The sequence below is a fragment of the Oncorhynchus kisutch genome, linkage group LG18 (genome assembly GCF_002021735.2).
Source record: "Oncorhynchus kisutch isolate 150728-3 linkage group LG18, Okis_V2, whole genome shotgun sequence".
Taxonomy (NCBI): Eukaryota; Metazoa; Chordata; class Actinopteri; order Salmoniformes; family Salmonidae; genus Oncorhynchus; species Oncorhynchus kisutch.
This window is the reverse complement of record NC_034191.2, coordinates 31292211-31309283: the sequence shown is the minus strand read 5'-3', so window position 1 is coordinate 31309283 and position 17073 is coordinate 31292211.

Sequence of the window (17073 nt, the reverse complement as noted above, 5' to 3'; positions counted from 1 at the left end):
TACTCAAGGAGCATCAAATTCCAAAAGCGATGGATAGAGGACTATGATTTGCACATTTTGACACAAAGGAAATAATCCATTTTAAGGATGGCCCTCCTGACCTTGGTGAAGAGTGAATGCAGCCTGTGGGGAAAATGAGTTTGACACCCCTGGGCTAGAGGTAAGAAGACCAGGCTGTACTCTCCAGCTTTCCTCTTTCTGATCGAAAGGCTTGGCCTTGATTGACTGGTCAACTCAGGTCAGAACTAATTCGCTGCAGTGTCTCGGAAGTTCTGTCCTGAACTGACCAAACAATAACTCTGATTATAACTGGGATGGTAGGCTAGTTGTAGAAAATTAGAAATTAAAGTTAGATTTTCTCATATGTGAATAATGTATAAACATTTCCCGCTATGCCCACAATTCTTCTCTAACATGATTACTAATTTATTTAAAGAAAATGTAGTTCAACACCATACCGAAAGGTTCGTAAGAGAGCGCATAGATACACAAAATACTAATCGCTAGTGTGAATACCGGCAAAACGCTATGACCAGCAAAACATTTATTTGTGTATGTTACATCGATATTTAGTCGATCGATACATCCCTGTCGATCGATACACGTGTTTCAGCTCGGTTTGTTGTTCAGTGTGTCTACACGTAAAGCACATTTCTTACAGGCTGACTAAACCGCTCGCGTCGCATGCGTGTCGCGTTGCAAAATACATTTTGTAATCTATATTATTCAATTATTGCACCCACACTGCTCGTGCGCGCCAATGAGCGTCTGCATTTGCCAAGGGCTAAAATAGAAGTCAGTTCTATTTCTGACGCAGATCGCACTGCAAGTCCAGCCTCTCCCATTTCCTCATTGGTTTATAGAAGCAGGTACCCACGTGCCATCTCCTCATTGGTTATACCCATGTGGGTGACTGAAAGAGGAAGGTCGGTGGCGGTAATGCACCTAATTTATGAAAGTTGCCAATCGCAATATGAAGTCAAGAGAAGAAAAAGCCTAGAAGGAGGAGAGATGACTAGAAAGATTCGGGTTGACCGTTTGATGTATGGATTAATTGTCGGAGTAGAGGACCTTGTGCATTTCAGGTAAAATAACTCCATGTTTGTATCCCAGGACAAATTAGCTAGCAACAGCAAGCTAACTAAATAGGACAAATTAGCTAGCAAGTGCAAGCAAGCTAGCTAGCTAGCTAAATTGCCATAAAGGTTTAATGCTCTTCGACCTGTCACCAAATGAATGTAATTGGTTCAGAGTTTGTTTTGATATTTTAACCTGCGTGTCGTGATCGCGTTTGGTGTGGGGGGACAAAATGTATGCACGATGGTGCACACACGCAGCTGGTTTGGGTTCCGTGTTACAGGCCTTTCCAGTCAGCTTTAAAAGGCCAGCATTTTTTATTTTATCTGCTTTTTCATAGATTTGACCGACATTCTAATTAAACAGACGATAAATACTAGTCCACTAAGTGTTCTAGAATGCAGGAAAATGTGGGTCAGTTCAAGAGGGTGAAATGTTTTCTTTACCTTATGTCCTTATAATCCAATCACTCATCTGAACTTTATTATAGCCTCAATATGCTTAACAGTTGTGATGCATTTCGAACGTTATGGGTGCGTTGGAAAAATGACAAGCTCACGAAATGCATCTGATTAATTCATTAGGAGTATGATTTACATTCATAATTTGAACCACAATGTAACAAATAAGCAAACTGGTTTTAACTTGAGCAAACATTGTCAACATTAAATGTCCTCACTTAGCCTATCTTCATCTCCCTCGGTTGCACTGTACTTTCTACTTTTAGCACCCTGGTCAAAAATGGTGCGTGCCCTTGCAAGGTCAAAATGTCAGGACTCCGGTTCCCCCATTGAAATTGTCTTTAGGTCAGGAATCCGATTCAACCGCGGGCCCCAAAAAATTCTGGAGCGGATGGTCAGGGGCCGAAACATAATTCCAAATTATTTGTGGACTGCAAATTGACCGCAAGAAACCACACAGATATAATATTTGACTAAAACATCATTTCAAACCTAGCTTACATTTGGATATGATCACATATACAGTGCCTTTGGAAATAATTCAGACCCCTTGACTTTTCCCACATTTTGTTAAGTTAACAAAAACTCTCTTTGTAAAATCGTAATTCTAAGAACGACAGTGTGTTGAATAGATTTACAGTGGATTCTAAACGTATTCAGACCCCTTGACTTTTTCCACATTTTGTTATGTTACAGCCTTATTCCAAAATGTATTTGTTTTTACTCATCAATCTACACACAATACTGCATAATGACAAAGCGAAAACAGGTTTTTAGACATTTTTGCTCATTTATTAAAAATAAAAAACAGATACCTTATTTACATAAGTATTCAGACCCTTTGCTATGAGACTTAAAATTGAGCTTGTGTATCCTGTTTCCATTAATCATCCTTGATCAGTTATACATTACAATACATAGACAACAGATTTCACAACATATTAAGTGTGTGCCCTCAGGCCCCTACTCTACTACCACATATCTATTGCACAAAATCCAAGTGTACGTGTGTATGGTGTTTGTATGCGTGTGTCTATGCCTATGTTTGTTGCTTCACAGTCCCAACTGTTCCATAAGGTGTATTTTTAATCTGTTTTTAAAATCACATTTTTACTGCTTGCATGTGTTACTTGATGTGAAATAGAGTTCCATGTTGTCATATCTCTGTTGTACTGTGCATCTCCCATAGTCTGTTCTGGACTTGGACTGTGAAGAGACCTCTTATGGAATGTCTTGTGGGGTATATGCATGGGTGTCCGAGCTGTGTGCCAGTAGTTCAAACAGACAGCTCGGTTTAGGTTTGATACATTGTCAAGGCTGGCAGTGTGCTTCAAAACATTGCAAAAATGGCATTCCACTGAATGATCCACCCAGACCTGATGAGCCCATGCCTGACAGGGAGTGTTTCCCACTACCCATAGCCCTGGCACTGAGGACAAGAGTCAATATCATACAATGGTTTTAGGTATCTGTTCTTCCAAATATTGTAATCAAATCGACAAAAAAACACATTTACATTGCACCAGAATATGTCTCATGTTTGACACAGTCAACAAGTTCTTTCAATGATTGATTTCTCAGGCCGTTACATACATCCTCCAGCTGCTGATTGAGTCCAAGAATTGATGTGTTGATCTCTTCTTGTTGTTTTAGGACTGCGTTAGTCAAAACATGTGGTGCAGCTGAAGCACCTACCAGAAGCTCCTGGTAGGCCTGGGAATGAGGGGTCAGGCAAATCACCCACGTCTGTCAAGATTTCATTTTTTTTGTTATTTATTATTATTTTTTTACCTTTTATTTAACTAGGCAAGTCAGTTTAAGAACAAATTCTTATTTTGAATGATGGTCTAGGAACAGTGGGTTAATTGCCTTAATCAGGGGCAGAATGGCAGATTTTTACCTTGTCAGCTCAGGGTTTCGATCTTGCCACCTTTCGGCAGGCTACCTGCCGCCCATTAGGCTACCTGCCGCCCATTAGGCTACCTGCCGCCCATTAGGCTACCTGCCGCCCATTAGGCTACCTGCCGCCCATTAGGCTACCTGCCGCCCATTATATTTATTTTGTTCTATATATATTTGTTATATGTATTGTAAAGAAAATTGATTTAGATGTGGTCCATGTCTGAATATGGTTGTGAAATTAAAGCTTGACTTACCATCAGTTGGTGTGTCTGATATTCCTTCAGGGTCTCGGCAAGGGTCCTCAGTATCACCATCACAAATGATGCCAGACACTGAGGTCTCTCCAATTATGCTGCCAATATGCACAGGTCCATAGCAGACAGTGAAGAGTAACTCTGCCCTCCTACAGTTGCACTTATATCCCTTTTGTGGATCATCATGTTTTTGTTGTTGAACATGATTTTAAATCAAACCATTTATTTTTAATTTCATTAACTGTTCTTCACTCAAGTGAGGCAGATTTGACCACAGCTCTAACTTGCTCCCAAGCATTGCTGAGGGCTCAAACGTATGGCTTGTTTTGCTTCCACTTCGGTGATCAAAAGTTATATTTCTGTGTCCGAAAAGTTTTTTTCTTCTTTGATTTCTCCATGTTGGCTGACAGAAATTTGACATTTCTTGCAGCTTCAAAGGGAAGGTTTGTGAGCATAAATGGTCATTTAGGGAGGTTCTTTATGTAAATGAGACTGTACGTGCACTAGCACAGTGTTTTAGAATGTCTGATTTATCAAGGCAAAATACTCACAGGTGTGAACTTTTTTGTACTTGCGAACATTCTACATTTTCTTTGAGTTCCTTTTAGAAGATTTTCTATGCAACATTGATAAATGAGGGGCCCCGGTGAAATCCTGATTCTACCTGGATTATGTCGGAGAGGCTTCCATTAAAGAACACCCACCCTTAGAATGTAAATCTTTATCCACAATATAGCAGGGGGTGTAAAGCCATAACGCATACAATTTTACAGCAACAGACTATGATTGATAATGTCAAAGCCGCACTGAAGTCTAACAAAACAGCCCTCACTATCTTTTTCTCATCAATTTCTCTCAGCCAGTCATCAGTCATTTGTGTAAGTGCTGTGCTTGTTGAATGTCCTTCCCTATAAGCGTGCTGATTGTCTGTTGACAATTTGTTTACTGTAAAATAGCATTGTATCTGGTCAAACACACATTTTTCCAGATGTTTACAAAGGGTTGGTAACTAGATTTTGTTTTTTTAATTGAACTGTTATTTAACTAGACAAGTCAAATTCTTATTTACAATGACGGCATACCCCAGACTACACTGGGCCAATTTTGCACTGCCCTATGGGACTCCCAATCATGGCCGGATGTGATGCAGCCTGGATTCGAACCAGGGACTGTAGTGACACCTCTTGCACTGAGCTACAGTGCCTTAGATCGCTGCGCCACTCAGAAGCCCCACAAGCTGATTGATTGGCTATTTGAGTCAGTAAAGGGGTCTTTACTATCCTTAGGTAGGGGAATAACTTTTACTTCCCTCCAGGCCTGAGTGAACACACTTTCTAGGAGGCTTAAATTAAAGATGTGGCAATATCGTCCGCTATTATCTTAATTAAGTCATTTTTGTTACAAGTTGTCATACCCCGGTGACTTGTCATTGATAGACCTTTTTTTTCAGTTCTTCCACACTTCATGGAATTCAAAATTTAAAATACTTGTCTTTCAGAATTTGGTCAGATATACTTGGATGTACAGTGTCAGCATTTGTTGCTGGCATGTCAAACCTAAGAACAAAATCATGAAAGAAGTTGGCAATATCAGTGGGTTTTGTGATGAATGAGCCATCTGATTGAATGATGGAGCGAAATGAGCCATTTTGCCCAAATGTCATTGAAGGTGCTACAAAGCTTTTTACTATCATTCTTTGTTTTATGGTGTTTCTTTTGCTTAATTTTAGTCACATGATTTCTCAATTTACAGTACGTTTGCCAATCGCTTGTACAGCCAGACCTATTTAGCATTTTTTTTTTGCCTCATCCCTCTAGTAATTTTATTCATGGGTCCATGCTTATTAGTAACTAGGTTAACCAATCTCATAGATGTGTCAAGTGCAGCATCTGGTTGCTCCTCATTAAACACCACGGACCAACAAATATTCTTTACATCCACAACATAGGAATCACAAAACTTTTTCTATGACCTCTTATACACTATATTAGGCCCAGCCTTTGGATCTTTGGTTTTCCTTGATATGGCTACTATATTGTGATCACTACATCCGATGGTTCCGGATACTGCTTTTAAACACATTTCTGCAGCATTAGTAAAGATGTGATCAATACATGTTGATGAGTTAATTCCTGTGCTGTTTGTAACTGATAACCTGAACCAGGTTGCAGGCACTAGTTGCAGTTTAAAGCTTTCTCTTGAGTGATGAGCCTGATGAAAGCCAAATATTTAATATTTACACGCCCAATTTCAGTTTTTGATTTGTTAAAAAAGTTTGAAATATCCAATAAATGTCGTTCCACTTCATGATTGTGTCCCACTTGTTGTTGATTCTTCACAAAAAAATACAGTTTTATATCTTTATGTTTGAAGCCTGAAATGTGGCAAGAGGTCGCAAAGTTCAAGGGGGCCCGAATACTTTCGCAAGGCACTGTATAACCAAGTATTGCTACCACTATCATCAAAGGTATTATCTAAGTGCTTTTCAGAGACTATCAGAATATGAATGTCATCTGTTACTAGCAAATTATTGATTTAATGAACCTTGTTTCTTAAGATGCATATGTGACCCACTGCTTCGATTTGGTCTTGTGTAGCAAAATTTGAAATGGTGTTTTTTACATTGGATAAAAGTAGACTCAGAGCTATAAAATTGTATATCGTACACTGCAGTTGAGGAACAATGGGAAAGTATTTCTGCGTTATATGTTAATAAACGTGTAACCCCTACTTTTGAGAAAATGGCGCTTGAATGTTTTGGTACACCTACTGGAGAGCTCTTGTCTAAACCCTTGCAGCATCATTCACACCCTCTTAAGCCTTAGTCCCACACATCCCTTTAAGGATTAAAATGTGAGGCGTTGTGGTAAACACATGCTATAGCAAATCAAATCTAAGTTTATTTATCACATGAACAGGATACAGAAGGTGTAAATAGTACTTGCATAGTGGCAATATCAAAGACCGAAAGTGTCAAAATAAAAATATTTTGGAGTTTGTTAAAAGGCACCTAAAGGACTCTCAGACCATGAGAAACAAGATTCACTTGCCTGATGAAACCAAGATTGAAGTCTTTGGCCTGAAAGCCAAGAGTCACGTCTGGAGGAAACCTGGCACCACCCCTACAGTGAAGCATGGTGGTGGCAGCATCATGCTGTGGGGATGTTTTTCAGCGGCAGGGACTGGGAGACTAGTCAGGATTGAGAGAAAGATGAACAGAGCAAAGTACAGAGATCCTTGATGAAAACCTGCTCCAGAGCACTCAGGACCTTAGACTAGGGAGAAGGTTCACCTTCCAACAGGACAACGACCCTAAGCACACAACTAAGACGATGCAGGAGTGGCTTTGGGACAAGTCTATATAAATGTCCTTGAGTGGCCCAGCCAGAGCCCGGTCTTGAACCCGATCAAACATCTCTTGAGAGACCTGAAAATAGCTGTGCAGCAACGCTACCCATCCAACCTGACAGAGATTGAGAGGCTCTGCAGAGAAGAATGGGAGAAACACCTCATACAGGTGTGCCAAACTTGTAGTGTCATACACAAGAAGACTCGAGGCTGTAATCGCTGCCAAAGGTGCTTCAACAAAGTACTGAGTAAAGGGTCTGAATACTTATGTAAATGTGATATTTCAGTTTTTTATTTGTAATACATTTGCAGACCTTTCTAAAAACCTGTCTTGGCTTTGTCATTATTGGGTATTGTGTGTAGATTGAGAAATGTATATATTTTTTTATCCATTTTAGAATAAGGCTGTAATGTAACAAAATTAGGAAAGTCAAGGGGTCTGAATACTTTCCCGAATGCACTGTATTTAGGGAAAGTCAAGGACGAGGGACATGGCTGAAAATGGCAGAGTAATAAAATCTTCTATTCATATGACCTCAACACACTCCACCCAGCATGTTCATGTTTGCTTGGCATCGGCAACCTCTTGTCATTTTGACATGTAGGAGTTACTCCATATGGCGACTGAGTGCCTGTATGTGTGTTTTATTCCTGTCATTGGTGTGATGCTGATTGGCATCTGTTGCGTTGTTTTCATCTTCACACCAATGACACCTCCCAGTAGCTGCCCCATGCCAAATCATAACTGGTGTGTGACACACACATTAAATAATGACTCATTACATCACAATAATTAACAGGGCTCGAACACGCCAAGTGTGTTTTCTTAATGTGCTTTGTTACAGCAGAGATGAGAGACTGGCAGCTTGCCACTGGTGGTGATTCAGTTGCAACGACCAGGCAGGATTTTCTCAGTCCTAATAAAAGACCCAGGTCCTAAACGGCACTCTATTTGCTGTCAGGGCAAACCCAATAGGCTTTATTTATATATCATTTTCACTCTTGGACATAAAATCACCAGGAAATCTCAAAGTGATTTTAATTAAGGAAATCTGTTCCCAAGTATTCCCACTGATAAATAGAATGGCATATAAACTCAGCAAAAAAAGAAACGTCCTCTCACTGTCAACTGTGTTTATTTTCAGCAAATTTAACATGTGTAAATATTTGTATGAACATAAGATTCAACCACTGAGACATAAACTGAACAAGTTCCACAGAAATTGAATAATGTGTCCCTGAACAAAGGGGGGGTCAAAATCTAAAGTAACAGTCAGTATCTGGTGTGGCCACCAGCTACATTAAGTACTGCAGTGCATCTCCTCCTCATGGACTGCACCAGATTTGCCAGTTCTTGCTGTGAGATGTTACCCCACTCTTCCACGAAGGCACCTGCAAGTTCCCGGACATTTCTGGGGGGAATGTCCCTAGCCCTCACCCTCCGATCCAACAGGTCCCAGAAGTGCTCAATGGGATTGAGATCCGGGCTCTTCGCTGGCCATGGCAAAACACTGACATTCCTGTCTTGCAGGAAATCACGCACAGAACGAGCAGTATGGCTGGAGGCATTGTCATGCTGGGGGGTCATGTCAGGATGAGCCTGCAGGAAGAGTACCACATGAGGGAGGAGGATGTCTTCCCTGTAAACGCACAGCGTTGAGATTGTCTGCAATGACAACAAGCTCAGTCCGATGATGCTGTGACACACTGCCCCAGACCATGACGGACCCTCCACCTCCAAATCGAACCCACTCCAAAGTACAGGCCTCGGTGTAACGCACATTCCTTCATCGATAAACACGAATCCGATCATCACCCCTGGTGAGACAAAACCGCGACTTGTCAGTGAAGAGCACTTTTTGCCAGTCCTGTCTGGTCCAGCGACTGTGGGTTTGTGCCCATAGGCGACCTTGTTGCCAGTGATGTCTGGTGAGGACCTGCCTTACAACAGGCCTACAAGCCCTCAGTCCAGCCTCTCTCAGCCTATTGCGGACAGTCTGAGCACTGATGGAGGGATTGCGCGTTCCTGGTGTAACTTGGGCAGTTGTTGTTGCCATCCTGTACCTGTCCCACAGGTGTGATGTTCAGTTGTACCGATCCTGGGCAGGTGTTGTTACACGTGGTCTGCCACTGTGAGGACGATCAGCTGTCCGTCCTGTCTCCCTGTAGCGCTGTCTTAGGCATCTCACAGTACAGACATAGCAATTTATTGCAGCATGCCTAAGGCACATTCATGCAGATGTGCAGGGACCCTGGGCGTCTTACTTTTGGTGTTTTTCAGAGTCAGTAGAAAGTCATCTTAGTGTCCTAAGTTTTCAAAACTGTGACCTTAATTGCCTACCATCTATAATCTGTTAGGGTCTTAACGACCATTCCACAGGTGCATGTTCATTAATTGATTATGGTTTATTGAACAAGCATGGGAAACAGTGTTTAAACCCTATTCAATGAGGATCTGTGAAGTTATTTGGATTTTTTAAAACAAATGATCTTTGTAAGACAGTGTCCTGAAAAAGGGACATTTCTTTTTTTGCTGAGTTACCCACTTTTCTCCCCAATTTTGTGGTATCCAATAGTTAGTAGTTACTATCTTGTCTCATCGCTACAACTCCCGTATCGGCTCGGGAGAGACTAAGGTCGAAAGCAATGCGTCCTCCGAAACACAACCCAACCAAGCCGCACTGCTTCTTAACACAGCGCGCATCCAACCCGGAAGCCAGCCACACCAATGTGTCGGAGGAAACACTGTGCACTGCGCCCGGCCCGCCACAGGAGTCGCTGTGCGCGATGAGACAAGGATATCCTTACCGGCCAAACCCTCCCTAACCCGGACGACGCTAGGCCAATATTTAACATTTTAGCGGCCTTTTAAGCATTCTAAGTACAGTTAAATAGTTAGACCGCTGCATCCATGTGTGTGTGTTAAGGCACTGCATCTCAGTGCTAGAATATGATGGTTTTGCGCCGTTATTGACTTGATAAATACAGACTGTATGATTTGGAAATGTTGGAACTTGGCCACGATGACAGTTTCTAAAAGAAAGCACAATGGTAAATTTGATCTCATTTCTGTGTAGAGGTGCAGGGAGAATGTTTAGATATTGAACGGTGACTTTTTCAAACTAAACATGCGTGTGCCAAACACTGGTCATGCATTCTGTAATTAAATGCTACAGCCCACACGTCTATGCAAAAACAAACTATTGTTCAATGTTACATTTTTCGATATATGATTGTTTTTCTGTCTCCTGCTTTGGTACAGGCTCTGAGATTTAATATGCTGATGTCACGCTTCTATCGCACAGCAGTACTGTAAATATTTGTATCTATTTATCTATTTACTTTCAATCAGGCTTGAATGAATAAATGGTCATATTTGTTGTACTGTAGCGGGAATAAAACAATGTTAGAAAAGGAGAGACTTATCCTGCATTATGATTTATATAATGAAATAAACATATTATCTTCGGCCTACAAGCCCAGTTATGGGATCTGCTTGCCAACAGCAAATACATACATTTTTAAATGTAAGTTTGATTTTTTTATTACCATTGAATTTCTTCCATGCGTGTCAACAAAGACCTACATTTCCCCAAAATAACAGTATTTACTTGCAATACAATTCTTCAACCACTAGAAGTTGTGTGTACTCATGGTTTGAGGTGTTTGTGGAAATACGCCCAAGTTCCCATCAAGATCAAATTTGATAAATCCCAACCTTTGGAGGAAAACTGGAGCACACAAGGTTGGCTTTTTTTTGTGCGTACGCACCTTTTGATAAATGAGGCCCCAGGTGTGGAATAATCTGTTTTATTAAAGGTGGCTAATCCATGTAATCTGTCTGTTATAGCTACTTGACATGGCGTGGCCTGCATCCAGGTTTTTACAGCCAGAAAACAGAATAAAAAAGCTTATCGGCTGTAGAAAATAAGATTGGGGATTTAGACTGGTAATCTTCTATCAATGGTCTTGTGACCAAAGACAAAAGATAAGACAGGATAAAGAATATGGTTGGTTGGATTCAATGCTCCATTTTTTATTTGTTTGCTTGGTAAAAACAACAGTATTGTAGAACTAACCACAGACACTTTTTTTCATGTCAGAGAAAATTCAGAGCTTTCCTGTTTTATTGAAATTAAATAGAGCATATTGTAGAATAAATAGAATATCTAATAAAATAACAGACAAAATAGTTAAGTAGTTTATTGGATAATTGTGGACCTTGTCTGTGTGAATGCCCCTGGATAAGCCTACCATACAGGAGTAAGGTGGCTGAGGATGGATTAATGCCCGTTCATATTGCTCTCCTGCTGTCTCAGGAAACAAACTATGCATCAAGTTTTTTAGATTAAGGATCCTCCTTAGCTGAAAAATGGTAGTCGCAATCACACTTATCTTATTAGTGAGCTTACGGAGTAAACACCCTAAGAGGAGCCCAAACAGAGGATGTCTATACCAAGATCAGGCTACTTATGAAATGGCATAGGCAGATTAGGTGTCTAATTCCATGGAATCTCTAATATAAATCTTGGGATTATTAGGGTTTATTGGCCCATGGGCTTCAAACCTATGACCCAAGCCAAGATCTGGCGGCTCTGGCAGCTGTGCATGCAGACAGATTGCAAAAGGCCCTTAACAACTTAGAGATGATGATGATCCACCCCCACAGATCCAGATCAGCCACTTATTATAAATTACACCATTTTCATTGGCCGACCAGGACAATGTGAAACACCAGACATGTTTTGAGAATTTTCCCAATTAGTTAGGGAAAGCAAATGTATGAGTTTTTTCCACACTAAGGACCAGCAGTTACAATTCAAAGTTAGCCTATTTTTGTATCAAACTAATTTTCTAAATTAAAAGTTGACTCAACATTTTCTCTAGCAGCAGAAAACAGAATTTAGTTGCGGATTTGACGATTGATTGAAGATTATCAGTCTAATTCCAGTCTAAATCTTTTTCAGCCAATAAGCATTTTAATTCTGTTCTATGGGGGAGTAAAAACCTGGATCCACGCCATGTCAATGTCAGTATAACAGAAAGATTACAGACAGCCAGTATAACAGACAGATTAGACAGTGTATCAGCCACTTATAATTAGACATATTTGACAACGTGAAACAACTATGTTTTCACAATAAATTCCAGATCTTTTTTTAATCCAAATTTGAAGCCAAAAACCCTCCAATAACACCTTTGTCGAAATGCAATCGTTTAAGTCTGACACAGCAATTTTAGATATCAGTAGCCTGCTTTTCTCGACCATTCATTGTTACCCAGATAGAGGTCCCTGAGACAGAAGTCTGCTGAGTAACTCTACTCTACTAGCATTTGGCTGGTAATTGATTGGTCTTTATTATGAGCTGAACAGTGAACTATCATCTCCTACCATTCAATCAGTACTATTAATCGGCTCATTGGAGAGAATGGAGAGTTAATTTACTCTACCCTTAATCAATCTTAATAAATCAATACGATTGACCTGTTTAAGTGGCTTGGTTGGTTCTGGGTACACTTTCTCACTCTTCTGTAGACGCTGTACATACTGTGTCTTTTTGGAATGACAGCATCAAAAAGGCAAATTCATTACGATTCATTCATATAATTGTGTGGATAAAATTTCAGCTATATATGATGCATACAGTGCCTGAAGAAAGTATTCACAACCACAAACTTTTTCCATATTTTGTGTTACAGCCTGAATTTAAAATTAATAAAATAGAGATCTTGTGTCACTGGCCTACACATAATACCCCATAATGTCAAAGAGAAATTGTTTTTTTTAAACATTTTTTACAAATTAATTAAAAATGAAATGCTGAAATGTCATGAGTCAATAAGTATTCAATCCCTTTGTTATGGCAAGCCTAAATAAGTTCAGGAGTATAAATGTGCTTGACAAGTCACATAATAATTTTCATGGACTCACTCTGTGTGCAATAATAGTGTTTAACATGATTTTTGAATGACTACATCATCTCTGTACCCCACACATATAATATGTAAAGTCCCTCAGTTGAGCAGTGAATTTCAAACACAGATTCAACCACAAAGACCAGGGAGGGTTTCCAATGCCTCAAAAAGAAGGGTACCTATTGGTAGATAACATTTTTTTTTTTTTAAGCAAACATTGAATATCCATTTGAGCATGGTAAAGTTACTCATTACACTTTGGATGGTGTATAAATACACCCAGTCACTACAAAAATACAGTCATCCTTCCTAACTCAGTTGCCGGAGAGGAAGGAAACAGCTCAGGGATTTCACTATGAGGCCAATGGGGACTTTTTAAAACAGGCTGTGATAGGAGAAAACTGAGGATGGATCAACAACATTGTAGTTACTCCACAATACTGACCTAATTGAAAGAGGGAAAAGAAGGGGAAAAAAATATTCCAAAACATTCCAAAATATGCATCCTGTTTGCAATTAACTTTTTGTCCTGAATACAAAGACTTATCTTTGGGGCAAAGTACTGAGTTACCACTCTTCATATTTTCAAGGATAGTGGAGGCTGTGTCAGGATAAAGGATAAAAAATAAACAGAATGGAGCTAAGCACATGCAAAATCCTAGAGGAAAACCTGGTTGTCTTTGTAACCAATTTCTGTGTTCATGCAAGTGGCTGACTACACAAATCCTCACTTATCAGTAGCTGCTATTTGGCAGTATGTCCAGACCTTGTTTTGAGAACAAACTAAAGATGTCTCAGCTTAGAGATGAGAAGACTCGTGAGGTGTTGGTCTGTCACATGTTATGAAATGTATTGGTCGGTCACATGAATTACACAAAAAGGCAATGATTCATTAATTATGCTAAATCATGCTAATATAACGTGTCTGTGTATAGCCGTATGTAAGACAACGGCTGGGCCTGCCCAGGGAGAGCTCCTGAATGACGTGTACTATGGTGCATTGAGTTGGTTGTAACCTCTCCAGCGCGCTGACAATAAACAATTATTCATTTAAGATTGAGTTTGTGTGTCCCTATGTAAGAATTTCCCCGACATCTTCTTTCCACCAGACACTGGGACATATATTCACCTTTCAGCAGGACAGTAATCTAAACACAAGGCCAAATCTGCACTGGAGTTGCTTACCAGGAAGACAGTGAATGTTGGCCAAGTTACAGTTTTGACTTAAATCTGCTTGAAAATCTATGGCAAGACTTGAAGATGGTTGTCTAGAAATGATCAACAACCAATTTGACAGAGCTTGATACATTTTGAAAAGAGTAAACGGAAAATATTATACCATCCAGGTGTGGAAAGCTCTTGGAGACTTACCCAGAAAGACTCAAAGCTGTAATCGCTGCCGAAGGTGATTCTACAAAGTATTACATCAGTGGTGTGAATACTTAAGTAAATTATTTTCTCTCTGCATTGTTGAGAAGGGCATGTAGTTAAGCATTTCACTGTTAGTCCACACCTGTTGTTTATGAAGCATGTGACAAATAAAAATGGATTTGATTCCTCAGTATCAGATCATTTAGAATGGAAAATGATTGTGTTCATGAAACAATTGTTAGTGTATCGAATTGAACAGAATCGCATTGCATCCATTTGTTTCACTAATCAAATCGAATCAAACTGAATCATTTCAAACTAAAAGTATCCTTCCTGTATTGTATCGGAGCCCATGTATCTAGATGCTTATCGAATCGTGCTTTTAAGGGTGATGCACATCAGAATCAATGTTTAAAACGAGGCAGATCTGAGAGGGCATGTGTCTTTTGGCCCCCTATGTCCATGATGCCACTGAGTATATGGATGTGTATGTGAGGGTGAATTTGATATTGGTGAATAGAATCAGATTCAAACAAATAGCAGGAGGCTTTGAATACATGATGCCAGCTATGCAGTAGGGTGTCAAATAAAATAAAATCTCATAATTCTCAAAAAAAAAAAAAAATGGTCCGAACCGCATGTCTCTATCACAATCTGTTAAAAAATTACTGGAGTATTTACCCTTGTAGGATGACCAGAATTAGGGTAACTAAATCCATGGAGGCCAGAGAAAGAAAGTTGTAAAAAATCTGTAAAATCGCATCAGCTTGGCTGGATTCTGTTCAAGAATTAAGGGTACCAGCTAACATTTCTGTTGAAATTGTCATCTCAAGTCCGCAGGACATAAAAAAGTGTATCTTTGTGAAATGTCAATGGAGCACTGAGCGTATACCAAGCTTTTTATTTTCAAAGCCTTTTACATTCAGCTCGTGTCATGCAAATTTTTATTTTTATGACCCTCGTAAAGAACTTTGAAGACAACAACCACAAAATGTAAAATCCTAAAATATTGTTAGGAGAAACCTGCACCGCTATGACAACAGAGAACAGTGCTTATTATCGGATGTATTAAGTTATGAAATCGGACTTTTTTGCTATAATGTTTATGATATGTTGGAGAAAGACCCCACTGAACAATTTAGAACATGAATAATCATATTTGTCTTGGTAAAAGGTATTTCACCAGCAAAGTGTGCTTTCAGTTTACATTCAGTTTATTATGCTTTATGAATTTGCTCTTTAATGAGGAATTCATACTATGAACCTCAGCATTTAATCTCTGGCATTTTCTAGAATCTAGATTACATAAATTATGTAATTATTATTAGCTGTTAATAAACAGTTTATTTGTGTAATCGATTAGTTGACTCCCTGGGAGAAAGGCTGCATTAACTTAATGGGTGTTAACTTGATTGAGTGCTTGAATTGATAGAACTCATTCTAGATTAGAACTCGAACTCGTTCGTAATAAGACAGCTAGGCCTATATTCTTCTGAGGCTATGCTCGACCAAAGCACCAAAATGCCTCTCCTCGCTCTTCTTCTCTTTCTTCTTAGCTGGATATTTCCCAATATCCAAAATTATGGGTTCTCGTAAACCAGTCTCTCTAAACCCATTTCTCCAAAACATTTGCTTTTGATTAGAAGACGAAGGGTTTTGGGTGTAAGACCCTATGTACTTCGATTTCATTCAGGGATAGAGTATGTTACCACTGTTGCTAGGATGCATTGAAATATAAGTACCCAGAAAGCTCTCTGCTAGTCCCCCTATAAATCTGGGCTCTGACTCCTGTGTTTTAGGAGGGAGGGAGAACAGTGAAGGCATTTTGATGGCAAACACACACACATCCTTCCCTGCTCCCTGTAAGGTGGTAAATTACCAGGTGCCAAAAGGTCTGGCTTGGTGGTGAAGATGGCAGGAGTCCCAGCAGATATCACAGGTGAATTTACGTCTCTGCTTCAGAAGATCTCAGACCTGAGCCTGTCTGTAAATCAGAACCATTAAAGTATCATTGCGTCCCAAATGGCGCCCTATTCCCGGATATAGTGCACTGCTTCTATGTACCTGTCTGTGTGGGAGAAGGGTTTTTTGTACAAAAAATATAAACGCAACATGCAAAATGTTGCTCCCATGTTTCATGAGGTGAAATAAAAGATCCCAGAAATGTTCCATATGCACAAAAATTCCTCTCCCTTCTCTTCTATAGAACCCAATTGAGAATTCAAAGCTTAATTTAAACATACACAGACTCTTATGTTGGTGGTCCAGGCTAATGTAAATATTAGAAGTGGTGAAGCGCATTGTGTCAAAACACGGTCAAGCTTCAAGAGAGACGCTAATGAATGGAGTCAGCATGTGAAGTACCCACAGAGGATTTTTTTTTAAACGTCTTTTTTTTTACAACCAAGTCTCTATTTTTGATGTTTGTGTCAAGACACCTTTTTTGTGATTTCACATGTTTTGGAGAAACTTACACCAAATAGCAAATCACTTTGCGTCCTTGTTGTGTAGTATGGGAGCCCCTCAATTAACATGAACAAAGGCTCCAAAATCACACAAATAAGTACATTTAGAAACGGCAAAGCTCTCTGTATAGTGATGCAGGTCTTCAAATGTTGTACACTGTTTAAACACACGTCACTTCCTCTAAAACGAAGGATAGCTAGGTTTTGTTGTTTTGAAAAGTTTGTTGTTTTGAAAGTGTATTGGTACTGTCTAGTGATCCTGAGGATCTCTGAGGATCT